Source organism: Neomonachus schauinslandi, chromosome 3, assembly GCF_002201575.2.
Source record: "Neomonachus schauinslandi chromosome 3, ASM220157v2, whole genome shotgun sequence".
NCBI classification, from domain to species: Eukaryota; Metazoa; Chordata; class Mammalia; order Carnivora; family Phocidae; genus Neomonachus; species Neomonachus schauinslandi.
This window is the reverse complement of record NC_058405.1, coordinates 33,826,819-33,846,371: the sequence shown is the minus strand read 5'-3', so window position 1 is coordinate 33,846,371 and position 19,553 is coordinate 33,826,819. Positions and strand designations below refer to the sequence as shown.

Genomic DNA, 19,553 nt, shown 5'->3' with positions numbered 1-19,553 from the left:
AAGAATAGGTATTAATTCTTCTTTAAATGTTTGGTAGAATTCCCCTGGGAAGCCATCTGGCCCTGGGCTCCTGTTTCTTGGGAGATGTTTGATTACTGCTTTGATTTCCTTGCTGGTTATGGATCTGTTCAAGTTTTCTGTTTCTTCCTGGCTCAGTTTTGGTAGTTTGTATGTCTCTAGGAATTAATCTGTTTCTTCCAGATTGTCTAATTTGTTGGCTTATAGTTGCTCATACTATGTTCTTATAATTGTATTTCTTCGGTCTTGGTTGTGATCTCTCCTCTTTCTTTCATGATTTTATTCATTTGGGTCCCTTCCTCTTTTCTTTTTGGTAAGTCTGGCCAGGGGCTTATCAATCTTATTAATTCTTTCAAAGAACCAGCTCCTAGTTTCATTGATCTGTTCTGCTGTTCTTTTGGTTTCTATTTCATTGATTTTGGCTCTGATCTTTATTATTTCTCTTCCTGCTGGGTTTAGGGTTTATTTGCTGTTCTTTCTCCAGCTCCTTTAGGTATAGGGTTAGGTTGTGTATTTGAGACCTTTCTTGTTTCTTGAGAAAGGCTTGTATTGCTATATGCTTACCTCTTAGGACCCCCTTTCCTGCACCCCAGAGGTTTTGAACAGTTGTGTTTTAATTTTCATTTGTTTCCATGAATTTTTTTAATTCTTCTTTAGTTTCCTGGTTGACCCATTCATTCTTTAGTAGGATGCTCTTTAGCCTCCATGTATTTGAGTTCTTTCTGACTTTCCTCTTGTGACTGAGTTCTAGCTTCAAAGCATTGTGGTCTGAAAATATGCAGGGAATGATCCCAATCTTTTAGTACCGGTTGAGACCTGATTTGTGACCTAGGATGTGATCTATTCCGGAGAATGTTCCATGGGCACTAGAGAAGAATGTGTATTCCATTGCTTTGGGATGGAATGTTCTGAATATATCTGTGAAGTCCATCTGGTTCAGTCTCTGGTAATTTCTTTACATACATGCACTATTCAGTGCCCAGGTTCATACTCAAGGGGCAATGTCTATAAATTTTCAGAGTTTTGTCTCTGTACAGCTCTTTTCTTCAGTACTCTTCCATAAGAACTATAGCCAACTTGGTTTCTACTTCTACAAATCCTTAACTCAGGGAGTTTGTCAGGCTCTGCTTTGATTCCCCCTTCTTGAACTACTGCCTGAAAACTCTTTCCATACAGTGAACTAGGGCAGTTGTAGGGTTGGCTCACTTTGTTTGTTTCCTGTGTCTCAGGGTTCTCTGTTCTTCATTGTTTGATGTACAGTGTCTTCAGACTGTGGTTTCATTAGTTGGTTCAGTATCAAAGAGAATAAAATTATTGGCTTTCTTTTTTGTATGTGTATATATGCCACCTAATTCTCAAGAAACCACCGATGGGTTAAGACTGGAGTGTTCAGACATAGCAGTAAGCTCCTTGATACCAGTCTTGGTGATGTTTTTTTTGGATCTGACTCCAAAAGCATAAACAAACAAGTGGGGCTACAAACCAAAAGCTTCTGCACATCAAAGGAAACCATCAACAAAATGGAAGGGCAACCTACTAAAGGAGAGAAAATATTTGTAAATCGTATATCCAATAAGAGGCTGATATCCAAAATATATAAAGAATTCCTAGAGCTCTAACACACACACACACACACAAATTTTTTTTTAAATGGGCAGAGGATCTGAATAGACATTTTTCCAAAGAAGACCTACAGCTGGCCTACAGGCACAAGAAGAGATGCTCAACACCACTAATCATCAGGGAAATACAAATCAAAACCACAATGAGATATCACTTAACACCTGTTAGAATGGCTAGAATCAAAAAGACAAGAAATAACAAGTACTGGCAGGGTGTAGAAAAAAGGAAACCCTCATTCAATGTTGGTAAATTGGTACAACCACTATGGAAAACAGTATGGAGTTTATTCAAAGTATTAAAAATAGAACTTCCATATGACCCAGCAATTCCACTTCAGGGTATTTATTCAAAGAAAATGAAAACACTAATTCAAAAAGGGGTGCAGTATTCATTGTACATTATTTATAATAGCCAAGATATAGAAACAACCTAAGTATTGATCACTGGATGAATGGATAAAGAAGATGTGGTATGTTTACAATGGAATACAACTCAGCCATAAAAAAAGAATGAAATCTTGCCACTTGCAACAACAGATGGAGCTAGAGGGTATTATGCTAAGTGAAATAGATCAGGCAGAGAAAGACAAATACCATATGATCTCACTTATATGTGGAATCTAAAAAAACAAAACAAATGAACAAACAAAACACATGGGCATGGAAAAGAGTGTTGGTTGGCAGGAGAAGGGAGTTGGGGATGGGTGAAATAGATGAAGGGGGTCAGGAGGTACAGACTTCTACTTACAAAATGAATAGGTTGTGGGAATGTGGTGTGCAACATGGTGACTATAGTCAGTAGTATTGTCGTGCATATTTGGAGGTTGCCAGGACAGTGAATCTTGAAAATTCTCATCACAAAAGAAAAAAAGTTTTAACTTTTTATGGTAACAGATGGTAACTAGACTTACTGTGATGATCATTCAAAATATATACAAGTGTCAAAACATTACATTGTATACCTAAAGCTAATATAATATTGTATGTCAATTATATCTCAGTTTTAAAAAAGGAAAAGAGGGGAAGAAGAGGGGTGCTGATATGGGGTAGAAAATCTAGGCTACATCATTCATACCATGCTACCCCCAGAATTGCTGTGCCTTAGCTACCTTGAATCTTGGTGTTTGCGCTTTCTCTTTCTAGTCATTCAGTAAATATTTCTCAGACTCCTACTGTCTTCAACCACTGATGAACAAAAGAGGCATGCTCTTGCCCTTTTAACATGTACAGCCTTGTTCACAAAGGCCTTGTCTTCTAGTCTAACCACTTAGAAATGTATCTGTTATAACTTAATTTTAGAAATCTTACCTAGAAAATGGGATATACACGATCTCAAGTGACCAAATGGCAAGGTTTTAGTTACTTGAAATTCTCTACCTAGGAGGCATTTAGTAGAATCCAGGTAATTTGTTAACAAAACTTTAGATTGCCAGATTTGAAAAAGACTATAGGATGCATGGGTAGAATAAAGTAGAATTCTGTGTACTAACCTTAAAAGACATCCAAACTATATTGATAATTTTTTTCCAAAAAAGAAAATTGCAGGACAATTTGTATTGTATTTCTCTATTTTGGCCTTGAGTGTGTGTGTGTGTCTGTCCGTCTTTCTAGGGATGGGATTGTGTTTCTGTCTAAGCATAGAGAAAAAAGTTTACATAATATACAACTGTCATGCCAAAGGCACACAAATACCCTAGTATTTGCCATATGAATATAAAAATGTTTGATTGGAGTAACCTTACAGGCAAAGAATTAACAGAGTATATACCATCCCCAAGTTTTCTTGCCCCAGAAAAGTGTGCTTAGGTCTGGCATAGGTACTCTAGATGTGCCACAGAAAGGGATCTGATAGAAGGACTCCACACCAAAACATTGTACACATCTAAAGAGAAGGTTAAGGAACATCTAGTTGCCTAAGTCGTAATGGGAGCAGGAGCCTTTGGAGGTTATAATCTCTATTAGCTTGTTCTAGTAGAACAGAAAATGAGCCCCCAGGACCATCCATATATATCTCTCTAACATCAAACAGTGCTTACCTCTGAGATTGGGAGTGGGGAAGAACAGAATGACTAATTTTTGCCTTATGCATTTTTGAATTGCTTGAATTTATTCCAACTCACATGAGATTTTTTTTTTTTAAGGCATAGATTTGGTGATCAACAGAGTATCTGACTCATAATAGGTATAAAGTAAATGTTGAATCATTGGATAGATCATTGACCTAGCTGCTCCACCAAACTTAGGTAGATTATAAAGATGGAAATAAGAGGCAAAATTCTACTTTTTAAAATAATTCTATAAACAGAGATTACATTCCAGCAATATTCATTGTACCCAAAACTTTATTGCCAAGGAAATACAGACATATATATACTTGGATACCCATACATAGATCTATATGTATGCTTTGATATATGCATAGAAGTATCTGGAATAATAAAAACCAAAAGAAATCATTCATTGTTGCTGATTATCATTGTGGAGGGGGCACTGAAGTTCTAGATGGAAGGAAGAGATCCTTTCAGTCTATGTTCCCTCTCTGTAGTTTAAATTACTTAGTATGTGCATGTGCTACTCCCTTCGCCCTTCCCTTTCTTCCTCATCTCCTTCCTTCCATTTCATTATCAAGAGCAAGTATTTAAAAGGATATAGAAGTGTTTCAGAATATCAGGGAAACGATTTGCTCTAGGAAAAACTCAGAAGCCTCTAAAAACATAACATGCATTTGAAAGTTTTAGGACTAAGAAAAGCAAACAGGAAGGGTGTCTAATGTATGCGCAGGCAAGGAGAAGAGATGTGGCAGGACTTTCTGCTTGATGGAGTCTTTGAAATATTTGCCAGTATGTTCTCCTGTATACCAGTGATATTAGGATACATGATTTCTACAAACATAGTAGAGTATCTAAATGAGTAAAATGTGTGCCTTCGTCCTTTGAGTTATCTGACCTGAACAACTGCTGGGAGTGTTCTGTCAGCACCCTCAGTGTATCCAGTCTCTTGCAAGGACTCTGTAGCCCACAATTCCTACAACTCCCATCTCAGTATTTTAAAGAGACTCATTTGCCAGCCACACCCCTGAAAGAACTAAATCTCTTTAAACTTCAAACCAGTCTTTTTTTCCATATTTCTAAGCCTTCATTGAGGTGAAAAAAAAATCCACTATTTTATGTACCACCAAGGAGTACAAGAGTAGGAGATGCTTCCAATTAAACTATGATACAATGCTTTATCATTTCAAATCTTTTAGTCTTAAGCACACATTAAATTAGACCTTAGGCAATGATTTTTATCATTTATTACATAACTCAGTTTCTATCCTTCTAACACAAACTGTGCTGAATGTGCCAAATCCCATTGGAATCTTTTTGGAGATGTTTTAAATGGCAGTTAAACTCAACCAGTGACAGATAAGCCATACTCAGAACTCAATTGAAATCAAAATATAAACAGCTGCGATCAGATTTACATGTGTAAACTTGATCAACAGCAATTGTAAGATGCATCCATTTTCATAGAAAATATGAAAAATAGTATGATTTACGGGGTCCCTTTGCCTCCCAAAGTGTTTTCCTGAAAGTTTGTTGATGCTTAAATTCTTTTAATAAGGAACAGTGCTTTTATTTCACCATTAAAAATACAAGGCTTAAAACATAAACACATAGGGTACTACACTGCCTGAAATTTTTGAAATTTGGCAAGTAAGGTTTTATCAGTCCATCACAATTCTTTCTTCTAACCCAAACTGTCCTCCATACTGTGGATCATGATTTCATTTTAAAAGGTCTGCTGCCTACCAGACAATGTCCGTATTCTTTAGCATGGCAGAGAAGGCCAGTTTGATCCTAACCTACTGCTCGTCCTCATCTTCTACCCCCACCCCCCGCCACCGGGTCCTCATTTGCAGCCCCTCCTACACCAAGTAGTGTGTCTTTTGCTCCTACTCCACCACTTTGTTACCCTCCTACTTCTCAGTCTCCATTATTGACTGGTTTCTGATTGTTCCATAAATGTGGACATGCCCCAGACATCTGTCTTGGCACTGTTCTCTTACTGCGTCTTACTTCATCTTGTTCCATGGCTTCAGCTACCAGCTACAGTAGCTTTTCATTGTCGCCTTTCTTGAGTAAGGCCAAGATTCATGTGGTAAGCATGTCTATCATCAGAATTCAAAGAGTGCAAAAGGAGTGTTCAGCAAGTACCAGGTGCTCCCTACTGTCTTCATACCACCTTCCAAACATCTCTACTCAGTCTCCTGCTTTAGTGGTACTGACTTGGTACAACCTCTTATCTATCATGTGAATTAAATTAGGAACCAGCTGACTGGCATCATCTCTATTTAGTCCTCCACCTTGTTGCCAAAATACTCTCTCTAAATACAAATCTGTTTTTGTTTCTCCCACAGTTAGACTTGTGTCTCTTTGCTAAGAATAATAACATAAGACCTTCTATTATCCTTTTTTTAATTTAATTTAATTTTATTATGTTATGTTAGTCACCATACAGTACATCGTTAGTTTTTGATGTTCCGTGATTCATTGTTTTCGTATAACACCCAGTGCTCCATGCAATACATGCCCTCCTTAATACCCATCACCGGGCTAACCCAACCCCCCACGCCCCGCCCCTCTAAAACCCTGTTTGTTTCTCAGAGTCCATAGTCTCTCATGCTTCATCTCTCCCTCTGATTTCCCCCCTTCATTTTTCCCTTCCTTCTCCTAATGTCCTCCATGCTTTTTCCTTATGTTCCACAAATAAGTGAAACCATATGATAATTGACTTTCTCTGCTTGACTTATTTCACTTAGCATAATCTCCTCCAGTCCCATCCATGTTGATGTAAAAGTTGGGTATTCATCCTTTCCGATGGCTGAGTAATATTCCATTATATATATAGACCACATCTTCTTTATCCATTCATCTGTTGAAGGGCATTTCAGCTCTTTCCACAGTTAGGCTGTTGTGGACGTTGGGGTGCATATGGCCCTTATTTTCACTACATCTGTGTCTTTGGGGTAAATACCCAGGAGCGCAATTGCTGGGTCATAGGGTAGCTCTAGTTTTAATTTTTTAAGGAACTTCCACACTGTTTTCCAAAGTGGTTGTACCAACTTGCATTCCCACCAATAGTATAAGGGGGTTCCCCTTTCTCCACAACCTCTCCAACATTTGTTGTTTCTTGCCTTGTCAATTTTTACCATTCTAACTGGTGTAAGGTGGTATCTCAATGTGGTTTTGATTTGGATTTCCATGATGGCTAATGATGATAAACATTTTTTCATGGTCTGTTGGCCATTTGTATGTCTTCTTTGGAGAAGTGTCTGTTCATGTCTTCTGCCCATTTTTTGACTTGATTATTTGTTTTTTGGGCGTTGAGTTTGAGAAGTTCTTTATAGATCTTGGATATCAGCCCTTTGTCTGTAGTGTCATTTGCAAATATCTTCTCCCATTCTGTGGGTTGCCTCTTTGTTTTGTTGACTGTTTCCTTTGCTGTGCAGAAGCTTTTTATCTTGATGAAGTCCCAAAAGTTCATTTTTGCTTTTGTTTCACTTGCCTTTGGAGATGTATCTTGAAAAAAGTTGCTGTGGCCGATGTCGAAGAGGTTACTGCCTGTGTTCTCTAGGATTTTGATGGATTCCTGTCTCACACTGAGGTCTTTCAACCATTTTGAGTTTATCTTTGTGTATGGTGTTAGAGAATAAGACCATCTATTATCCTACTCCTGCCTATATATCCTGTTCCATCTTACATTATACCGTGTGCGTGCACACACACACACACACGGCCATGTATACAACTACTTGTGCTTCTCCCCACGTACATAACTTCTTGTGCATTACTTGAATTCTCCAAGCACTCTATGTTTTTCATGCCTTTGTACTTCTGCACACTCTGATCTTTTTTGCCCAGTGTAGCCATGTTTGCATCAGAGGTGCTTGTCTTTTTAATATCAAGTGTCACCTACTCTATTAAGCCTATTTTGAACCCCAGGTAAAAATGACTTACGTGGGATGCCTAGGTGGCTTAGATGGTTGAGTGTCTGCCTTTGGCTCAGGTCATGATCTCAGGGTCCTGGGATCGAGTCCCACATCGGCCTCCTTGCTTAGGGAGGAGCTTGCTTCTCCCTCTGCCTGCCACTCCCCCTGCTTGTATTCTCCTCTGTCTCTCTCTGTCAAATAAATAAATAAAATCTTTTAAAAAAAATGACTTATGTATCCTCATGATACCATATATACCAAGATATATTTAGATAGATAGAGATGTTGTTGACATAGCTATCTAGATGCTTCTTAAAAGGAAGGATTCTTTTTTATTGTTCTATATATCCTCACTGCTTAGCACAGTGCCTATTTCTAATACATAGTAAATAGATGTTGTTGAAGGAATAACTTCTGTTTGTGATAGGTCAAAGTATATGAGAAGTGGGGGATACGAGAATGAACCTAAAGCAGATTGGAAGTCCCAACCAAGAGGAGCAGAGGATGAGGAAGAAATCAGACCCGCTAATGAGAAAGAAAGCTTTAGTTTCTAAGTGTCAGAGACTCAATCATATGCTTTATGTCACATCTGGAACCAAAGCAGGGTATATATCAGCTCCACCCACCACCACCATGAAAAAAATATTCTAATTACATTGGAATCAGTAGGATCCATCAACCTTTACTGAAAACACTAGAGTTGTTTCTTTTGTTTGAATTTATTTCAGTGTAAAGGGAAAAAACTAAGAACAAAGTTGAGTAATAAAAGGAGATGATAAAGGTAAGAATACTTTACATGTGTGTAGTACTTAATCATATGTTACTTTATTCATTAACCATTGGGATATGAAACTAGATTTTCAAGTTAGGCAGACAACTGGCTTGTATGACTTTAGGCAAGTTCTTTACCCTCTGTGGGCCTCAATTTTCAACCTGTGCAGTGGGAGTAATAATATTATATACATGTTTACCTCAAGAATTAGAGATAGCTTAATCTAAGATAAGCACTTACCATACTAACTGGCATATACTAATCACTCAGTAAATGCAGATGGGTTTTTTTGTCCTGCGTTTCATTTATTTTTCTGCTAATGGCAATAGTATCGATAAGAATTTTTATTAATAAACTTGGCATTTTAAAGAAATAGTTTCAGATTTGGAGTAAATGCTTACTTTGCTTATGTGGAAATATTCAGAATGAACTATTCAAATGAATTTTAACACAGTATAGTAAGATTTTGTGCAATTTAAGTGATTTTTATGAAGAGGTACATGATAGTAAAACTGCAATTCTGGAGAGTAATCACCTGCTCTGGATTTTCAAATGTAAAAGTATATTTAATCACATACAAACTAAGCATTTTAGGAAAAGTATGGAAAACTGGGTATTTTAAGACTAATAAAAACTTCAGGGGCGTCTGGGTGGCTCAGTCGTTAAGCGTCTGCCTTCGGCTCAGGTCATGATCCCAGGGATCGAGCCCCGCATTGGGCTCCCTGCCCCTCAGGAAGCCTGCTTCTCCCTCTCCCACTCCCCCTGCTTGTGTTCCCTCTCTCACTGTCAAAGAAATAAATAAAATCTTAAAAAAAAAAAAAAACTAATAAAAACTTCAAATTAACCAAAATTGTTATATTTAAATTAGAGAACATAAATTACTGATAAAATACAACCAATTTGTTGGATCTGTATAGAAAAGCAAAAAGTAAGCAATAATAATATGCAATAAGATAATGAAGATAAACATTATTTAATAGCAATGATAACATAGTCTCAAAATTTTTGAGTAAATATTTCATTAAAATCAAAATTATTACATGAATAAATGATATTAATAATGGCTAGCAGTTTTGAATGCTTATTTAATACCAGTCATACTACTTTATGAAATCATAGGAGTGTTGCTAGGGCTAACTGGGATCTTAAGAGTGTGACATCCCTGGGTTTACCAGCTTCCCAGGCTTCCTGAGGCCTAAAGAAGCTCTTTTGTCTGAGTGGGCTTCCATTAGATTGGCATGTTTATCAGAGATGAATCAAGGAGAAAAATGACTCAGATGCAAATTCTGCTCAGTCTGCTCTTAGGTTTTTGATGGATATGTCGTTGGCATAGTTAACGTATTGAGTGCTATAATATATAACACCTCCACCCTTCAGATCTGAAATTTTCAGCAGATGATGAAGCCCACAGAAAACTTGGCACAAAACTGACCTGAGACTGATTTGGATTTGGACTGCTTTTAGTGTAAATTTTGTCCTTTATAATTAAAAATGTTAACTATCACCTGGACAAATAGCTTTTGTACTTTTTTTGGCCATTACCTATAGTAAGAAGTACACCTTACATAGCATCCCAGTGTATACATGTGTGTGTATTTGTATGTATGTGGGTAGATATATACATATGTGTGTATTTGAAATAATTTCCACAGGAATGAATACCCTTATGACATCTAGCGTATTCTATTAGTTGCCATTCTGTTCTGTTTCTTTTCTCTTCCTTTTTTTTAATACTGCTTGCAACCCACAGTGTGAAAACACTCATCTGGACAAATAGGTAACATATTTTCCTCTCCTTCCGGAAGCCTTCTTGAGAAATCAGCATAGAGATCGAGAAGAGAAAAAAGGTGAAACCTGTTCAAGAAATACAGGGACCTCTGGTGTGACTATCATGTGAAAACCTATAATGCTTCCCAGTTGTATGTGTCTACCATATATAGGAGCAATGCTAATCCAACCTCTATATCATTTTGAATTCACACAGTATGCTGCTGAAGCAAATGTTACTATTTTCCCATATTTTTGTCCTGCCTTTTTTCTGTTCCACTGAACAATTCTGAACAAATTTACTGTGGTTTCTCCCATTGTTTGGAATTAGTACCTTTTACAGATTTGCATAATTCTAGTCTATAACTCTGATCTTGTTATTTATAATTTGTACATATGAATAAGAATCTGAGAACCCTACTCTTTTCTTCTTTATCTATAGAAAGTGTTTAGGCTTCATCTTCACAAAAAAACATCCCTCTAGTTCTGTAGTGATTCCTTTTTTTTTTTTTTTTTGGTTTTTATTTTTTTTTTTCAAAAAAAAACATCCCTTTATTTCTGTAGTGATTCCTTTTTTTTTTTTTTTTTGGATTTTGTTTATTTATTTACTTATATGAGAGAGCATGTACAAGCAGGGGGAGGGGCAAAGGGAACAAGAGAATCTCAAGCAGATTCCGTGTTGAGCACAGAGCCCGACGCAGAGCTCAGTCTCATGACCCTGAGATCATGACGTGAGCTAAAATCAAGAGGCAGTCGCTTAACTGACTGAGCCACCCAGGCACCCCGTATTGATTCCTTTTTTTAAATAAATCTTGTTTTGAACTGTATTGAGTTTCTTTGAACTGTATTGAGTTTCATATCTATGTGTTAACATTTTTATCACTTAGTTACATGGACTTATTCTTGAGGAACTCCAATAAACAGCAAGATTTCCCATTGTAGAAACTGTGTCACTTTTCCCCAATAAATTTATTTCCTTATTGGCTCTTTACCCAGAAAGAACTTATGTTATTAAAAAATGTTTTAGTCCAGGGCGCCTGGGTGGCTCAGTTGGTTGGGCGGCTGCCTTCGGCTCAGGTCATGATCCTGGAGTCCCGGGATCGAGTCCCACATCGGGCTCCCTGCTCAGCTGGGGGTCTGCTTCTCCCTCTGACCCTCTTCCCTCTCATGCTCTCTGTCTCTCATTCTCTCTCTCAAATAAATAAATAAAATCTTAAAAAAAAAATGTTTTAGTCCATTCTGTGCCATTTAACTCAGCATAAGAAAGTATATTAAGGAAAGGAATTTTGTTAAGTGTTAGGTAGTACTGATACATAATTCAGTCTTTCAGTAAATATTTATTCAGTACCAGTGTGTCAGGTGTTGTTCTAGGTTCTTGGGATAATCACTGAATAAGACAGACATGAATTCCTACCCTTTGGAGCTTATATTCTAATCAGGGGGAAACAAAGGTTTTTTTCAAGTAAGATATATATTCAATTAGAACTTGGTAAGTTTTATGAAAGAAGTCAAGCAGAGCAGAGGATAACAGCCTGTTATCACTGCCTGTAATTCCCATCCAGATGGGCCCACAGAAGGCACAGAGCGAGCACCATGGTTCTTAACATCTCCTCTGAAAATGGCCAGAGCAGCAAGGGAAGGGGCATAGAACCCGTAAGTCCCACAGGAGCATGGCACCTCGGTAGAGACAATTAGATAGCTTTAATATGGAAGAAGAGCCATGAAGCATTTTTCTGTGTGGATAACTGGTCACGTTTCTTTAGTGTTTGTGCATTGTCATGCACACCCATGCTTTTAGTGCACATTATTTTGAGGTAGTAGGGGAGAGAAATGCTTAGCTCTTCACATTTTGTGCTACTCTTACATATTATTGCTTTCTTTTCTGCTACTGTGAGGCAGTAATGGATATTGGCTATTAAGCACATGATTCTGGAGCCAGACTCACTGGGTTAAAATGTCATTTCTGGTAATTACTTGCTGTGTAAACTTGGATAAGTTGTTTAACCTCTCTGTGCCTCAGTATTCTCAGTTGTAAATTATTTATTAAGTTCCAAATAAAATAATTTGCATTGAAATATTTTCCAAGCAAATGAGTGGATTACTTTTAGTTTTTAAAACAGTATGTTTGGGGCGCCTGGGTGGCGAGGTCAGTTAAGCATTTGGCTCAGGTCATGATCTCAGGTTTGTGCGATCGAGCCCTGCATTGGGCTCTGCGCTCAGCACAGAGTCGTCTTGGGATTCTCTCTCTCCCTCTACCCTTCCTACTCGTTCTCTCTGTCTCTCACTCTCTCTCGCACGCTCTCTGAAATAAATACATACATACATACATACATACAGCAGTATGCTTTTTAACATTTGGTAGAGAAAAAACAGAAGGTGAAAAAATGCTTTTGAAAACAGGCAACGACAATCTGAAAAGGCTGGGGTTAGGGAGGGAGGGATGCATAGATAGAGCAAAGGGACTCTATGGTAAACTTTTGCTTATGATATTGTAACTGTGGACACATGTCCTTATCCATTTGTCCAAACCCATAGAATGTACAGCACCAAGAGTGAACCCTCATGAAAACTCTGGGCTCTGGGTGACAATGGGGTGTCAGTGTAGGTTCATCAGTTGTCACAAACGCTGATGCTGGGGGAGGTTGTGGGATGGGGGAGCAGGGAGTATATGGGAACCCCCTGTGTTTCCAATCAGTTTTGCTGTGAACCTAAAAACTGCTATAACAGAGTCTTAAAAACAAGATGAGAAAGGGAATGAAATCTGAATACCACGGAGAAGAGATAGATGAAAAGGAAAAGGAGGGAGAAAATGTCAGGGGCTCCTTTTCTGTGAAGGTAACTGTGGCCACCTTTTGCCACTTGTACAATTTGGCAGTCCTTGCAGCTAGTTTTGTTGGTAGCAGGAAAATGCCCCCTGGAAAGTCACTTGGTCTAGTGAGAAGTTAACTTTTTGACATAGGTAACAACTTACTTTTTTGTAATGTCAAGGAATTGGGGGGGGATACTTCATTTTTTCTGTGCGTCTTTTTCATGTGGTGCTTCACCCGTTGGGAGTTAGTGTTCTCCTATATTTTGTGGATGCTCGAGATATAATGTAACTGGACATAGGGGATAATTAAATTGTTGATCCATGATAAAGTTCCATGAAGAAGACCTAATGTGAGGAGGCTGATTATTGCCATTCTGTCTCTTATTTTTTGAGGTTCTGATGTGGAATTATATAAAGGTTAACCTTTTTATTTTAATGATAAACATGTATTTATCTACCATATGAATGACCAATTTGTTTTATGGACAAAACATTCACTTTCATTTTTCTAACAGCTCTGTGTCTAACCTTGCCAAGTGCTTAAGCCATTAGAAGTCTTTGTTATGGTTCATTCTGGAAAAAAACTCAATTACATGGGTTCAGGACAATATACTAGAATTTGTTCTGTAAGCATGCATTTTATAGGTTCACATACCAGCTCATGTGAGAGTGTGTGTGTGTGTGTGTGTGTGTGTGTGTGTGTGTGTACCAAATGCCGGCCACCACTGAAGTAAGGGAAAACAGTGATTTATCTATAAATTGTATCCTGTTTACACATCAAATTGTTTAAGCTTTTTACCTTACTGGTTTGCCTTGATAACTCATGAATGACTACATTTTTTTTTTATTTAAGAACTATTAACAACTTACACAGCAACACCCTCCCCACTGCTGTCAGGATTGTTATACAATTGAACCACATTAAAATGAATTTTTCAGGGGCAAGAAATCTAAAACACTTGAAGTTGAAAGTTCCATTCTCTGGCTCTAATCTCCTGTCCTTCCAGCTCTCCCAGTCCTTTCATTCCCACTAAATCTGTGCTTTATTTGCACTCATTGTGAGTTCCACATTCATAAATTCTTCGTATTTTCCAATCTGTCAAGCCCCTCTTGGCTTCACTTTTCTTCCTACCAAGCCCTACCAACCATCTGAGCACTACATTCACTAGCATCCCAGATTGCTTGGTCACTAAATTCATCCATCAGGCTTTTCTTGACACTCCCTACCTTTCGCATACTACCTTACAATCTGATAGTTACCCCATAAATGCTTAATGGAAGGAAGGAGAGAGAGAGGGAGAGAAAATTCTTTGGTTTTGTGGTAATGTGCTGAAAATTTCTTGTGAAAACCTGTTACTTTTGCTGCTTGAAAGTATTACAGATTCATGTTGTTGAACATCAACCAGGCCCTCATTCCTGCTGCCCTATGTTTTTATTTTTCTGCATCTGTCCTATTTCCCATTATCCCCATTGCAGGTCACTTCCACTCCTCAAAACCATCAGTTCCATCATCTACCATCATCTGTAGCTTCGTCATTATAATTAGGTCATCTAAATTTCTTTTCCTTGAGTCTCTTTCACCCAAGGATTTTTTTGGTATCTTCACTTACTCTCCCCCCGCCCCCCTTTTTGGTCCCGCTTCAAAAAAATGAGAGAGAGAGAAAGAGACTGTGTGTCGGTATGTCTGTGTGTGGGTGGACAGTGGTAACTTTCCAAAGTTCACCCCTCTCTGTGTACCTAATTCCTTCTGCTGTCCTCCCTGATCATCTATTCAGCTATGCCCTTCCTCAGTGATCACCAGTGACTTCCTAATTGTCATTTTTCTCTTCTCGGTCTCCTGATCTATGGCATGACATTATAGATTTTATAGATAATCTCGAAATTCTGTTTTCCCTTTGCTTGATGACACCATTATCCCTCAGATGTCTTCATCTTCTTCCAACCCTGGCGTGTAGGAGTCCCTCACGTGTCTGCCGCTTTACTCTGTTCTTACACATCACTAATGATTCTCAAATGGTAGTGACTATAAGAATCTCCAAAGATTCTTGTTTAATATGTAGGTTTCTAGATCCTGCCCTCAGATCGTGATTAAGTAGGTCTGAAATGAAACCAATGAATCTGCATTTTTAACTAGCTCTTCTGTGACTCTAATAAAAGTGATGCGTGGCCACTCTTTGAAAAAAAGTAATACTCTACAGTCCTGTGTGCTCTGTGACTTATGAGTAGATAGTCCATCACATTGCTGATTACTCTGAAATATTTAACATCCTACTCAAGAATTTCATCTTATTATCTATTATTTCTCCTTTTATCTTATAAATATCTCCTTATTACCATACTTTGATAATCCGGATCAGAGCAGGGCTGATGATCAACTAGCATGCACTTGCTTTTGGTTATTAAAACAAGAAAATATTTGGGGGTGCCTGGGTGGCTCAGTTGGTTGAGCATCCAGCTCTTGGTTTCAGCTCGGGTCATGACCTTGGGGTCCTGGGATCAAGCCCTGCATCAGATTCCACACTCAGTGCAGAGTCTGCTTGTCTCTTTCCCAACCCATCTGCCCCTGCACACACGTGCCCGAGCACATGCTCCCTCTCTCACTCTCAAATAAATAAATAAAATCTAAAAATACATATATATATTTGCAAGAACACTGTACACAGCTGTTGTCCTAAGCCCCTGCATATCATTCCTGTCTGTCCTGGTGCCTCTCCTGAAATCCCCTGGATCTCCTTCCTCACTGTCCACCAACAAAGAAGTAATACCTGGGACCACACAGTTTCTCCAGGAACCTGCTCCCATGCAAAGCTGGCATCTTAATTAGTTGAATTGTATCAGTTAAATGTCACTCCTCTTAAAGATGATGATATTATTCACCATGTGAGACACAGGATAAGAAAGTGGTTTTAGTGGAAAGGATGGTAAGTTTGGGATATAAGATGATTTACGGGTAGTGTTAAATCTGCTAAAATAGTTGGATGGAGTGGCCTGCATCAAGTCCAAGATCACAAGAGCTGTGCTTTCCAGATTTGACTGATAGAATCTAAGACTAGCCCTGAGACATTTTGATTCATTGGGGCTGGGGTGGGGCCCAGAAATCACTGTTTTTTAGCATTTTCCCCAGTGATCTGATGATTTAACTAGATTTGAGAACTACTATAGATTGAGAACACAGAGAATTGGTACCAAAGTGTTGCTCCATATTGAACCTCAAATAGGCATTTTACATTCCATGGCACGATCAAAAAGATTAGATAGCAATATATGGAATTTCTTCAGAAACTACCACCAGTGGCTCAGTAGGTTAAGCGTCTGCCTAAGGCTTAGGGCATGGACCCAGGGTTCTGGGATCCAGCCCGGCATTGGGCTCCCTGCTCCTTGGGGAGCCTGATTCTCCCTCTCCCTCTGCCTGCCGCTCCCCCTGCTTGTGCTCTCTCTCTCTCTCTCTGTCAAATAAGTAAATAAAATCTTAAAAAAAAAAAAACTACCACCAGTACTAGAAAGTATCACTTGTATATATTTTATTCACAGAAACTAATTCAGTGTTAAATTCTATTCAACAAAATGCATTTTGTCTCTGGCAAGAAAGAGCTCCATTTCTAGGAGTTTCTTTAAAAATAAACTCCACAAGAAAAAAAATCCCACATTTAGGAAAATCACAACAAAATGTGGTCACCTTTATATATATTTTTTAATTTTAAGAGAAAATATATCATTTTAGATTATCATCCAAGAGTAAGTTAAAATTTGAATCAAAATATGTAATTATGTTTTAATCAGGTGTTACGTTTCTCTGAATCATATGTACAATTTATTGAAACAAAGGCAGGATAACAATTCTGTAAAATGTTGTGTCATGGATTTGCTCCTGAGTCATTTATTACGTATATAATTCTTGAGTCACTAATTACTCAGGCTTTCCTATAAGGAAAAGATTACTAACAATAGGCAAAGTGAGTGATTGTGTAACTTTTTGAATACTAAGTATTATAGTTACAGAAGGACTTAAACCATACTGAAGGAATTAAATTCTGTCAAATTACAATTATTTCAAAAATAGGTATTAGCATCACTTTTCATTGACAGACATGTATTTTCCCTAAGAAATTAAAATAAACTTTGGGATTTAAAATCTTACAAGTTTATAAAGAAATACATTCGTAAAACTGACAGCACTATAGTAGTTATTATCCAGAGAAGGAGGAGTTTGTAGGTTGTATATTAGAGATACCTTTTGAAAGTAAGGCTTTGGGGAACCTTAATTTTGTTTATAATACTAAAACCTAACATGTAATTGCTGTGAGGAAAAAAAAATGGAACTAAAATAATTAAGACTAATGACTGCAGTTACACTTTTTAGGCAGTTGAATTTAGATCTGATAAGTTTCAAGCATAGCTCATTCTAGACTACAGCTAACTACAATTTTGTAAATGCCCTCAGTGCTTCCCTGACATTGCACCCCAACCACCACCACCCCCTCTCCACCCCCGACTATTCTGCACTTTGAAACACAAAGCAACTTGTCAGTTCAGTTTATTCAGTTAAGGTCAGTTCCGTGAAAACAAAGTCGAGGCAATTGTTTGATTTAATTGACTAGTGAAACTGGTTATACAGGTAAGTAGAACTTACTTTTATTTTTGTCCAGCTGCATATTTGAATGTTCATAAAATAACTTAGTAAAGTAAGTAATAAGATTCCAGTGACATTGTAATAGATTTAAAAGAATGATTACCAAAGCAAGGAAAAGGAACACTAAAACCCAAACTATAGAAAATATTCATGGTATTTTTTTTCTTTATGGCTTTGCTTCTACTGTAATGAATCATGTCCAAAAAGTGAAGTCTTCTTTTCTTTCACTGTTCATTTCCTTTTCTTTGAGGAATTTTTTTCCTGGGCTAATGTAACCAAAAGGAAATTTTCTAATTTAGTTGAATCATTTAAATAACTTTCATAAAGTAGTCCTCAATCTGCAAGCAGATATTCTCTAACAGTTACCTGGTCAAGCACCTTTTGGATTCTCTTTCCTACTTACACACCTAGATCACATGGCTGATCATTTTAACTATGATTGTTTCTGCCTTTGATTCTTTCTGCCTTCCACTCTACCTTCCACTATACCCTTCCTACTGTTCTCTACACCTTCAGCTTCTAGGCTGCTAATCACTCATTTATTTTATGTGAGTAGAAAACCAAAAAATTGCAGTACCAAAATAAACTCTATGTTTAGATCTTAATAAATAAAATATATATAAATGTTGTAAATGTAATTCACTTGAGAAAAAAATATAAATCATTTCTTGTCCCAGAAAGAAAGAGCAAATCTTTAGCCTCCATTGAACTTGTTAGTGACTATGAAGGAAAGAAGAAAAAATATTTAAACATATAAAAGGTGAGAATTTTATTGTCAAAGAACATTTTAAGGTCATAAAGTAGGAATTTTGTAGTATTTTTGTCCTGTGTAATAAAATACTCCCTTCCCCACCCCTCAGTCTTACAATAGGTATCCACCACTTTTGTAGTGATTGTTCAGTTTTTGCATATCCAACTTTAGAATACTTTTTCTGAGAACTCATTTAGGTACCAAAGTATGGGCTTGCTGATACTGACAGTGCTGTGTTTAGTTCTATACTGACCTACATTTTATATTTGCTTAGGAAAGGAGCAAACACAATAAACAAAAAAACTAAGGTTGGTTGGGTACAGAAGTTAATAAAATCCTTAAGGAGGGTACCTGGGGGGATCAGTCCATTGAGCACCTGCCTTCTGCTCGGGTCATGATCTCGCTCCCTACTCAGTGGGGAGTCTGCTTCTCTCTCTCCCTCTGCCCTTCTCCCCCGCTCGTGCTCTCTCTCTCTCTCTCTCAAATAAATGAATAAGATCTTTTTAAAAAATGAACCAAAAGTGTAGGCAACAAAAGAAAAACTAGGGAGGTTGGACTTCATGAAAATTAAAGACTTTTGTGATCCAGAAGACCCACAGAATGAGAAAAAAAATTTTGCAAATCATGTGTCTAATAAGGGTTTAATATCCAGAACGTAAAAGAACTACTACAACTCAACAACAAAAAAGCAGACAACCTAATTAAAATATAGGTGAAAGACTTGAATAGATATTTCTCCAAAGAAGATACATAAAGGCTGATAGGCACATGAAATAACAGTGTTGCTGAGGATGTGGAGAAAGTAGAATCAAGTGCATTATTAATAAGCATGTCAAATGCTGCAGCCTCTGTGGAAAGCAGTTGCCAGTTCCTCAAAAAGTTAAATATAGAAAAAAAAATGTAATTTTTTAAAAAGTTAAATATGTAATTACCATATAACCTGGCAGTTTCACTGCATTCCTAGGTAGATACCCAAAGGAACTGAAAGTGGGAACTCAAACATATTTATTAATACACCACTATTTGTAGCAACATTAGTAACAATAGCCAAAGTGAAACCAACCCAAATATTCATCAACAGGTGAATAAACACACAATGGAATATTATTTAGCCATAGAAAGGAATGAAGTTCTGATACATGGTACAGCATGGATGAACCTTGAAAACATTACATTAATGAACTAAGCAGACACAAAATGACAAATATTC

General features: G+C 37.5%; 1 protein-coding gene across 1 annotated transcript in view; it reads left to right on the top strand.

Moving 5' to 3' along the window:
• Window positions 1–19,553, top strand: part of PIBF1 (progesterone immunomodulatory binding factor 1) — a 208,844-nt gene that overhangs the window by 153,200 nt on the left and 36,091 nt on the right. The window lies entirely within an intron of this gene.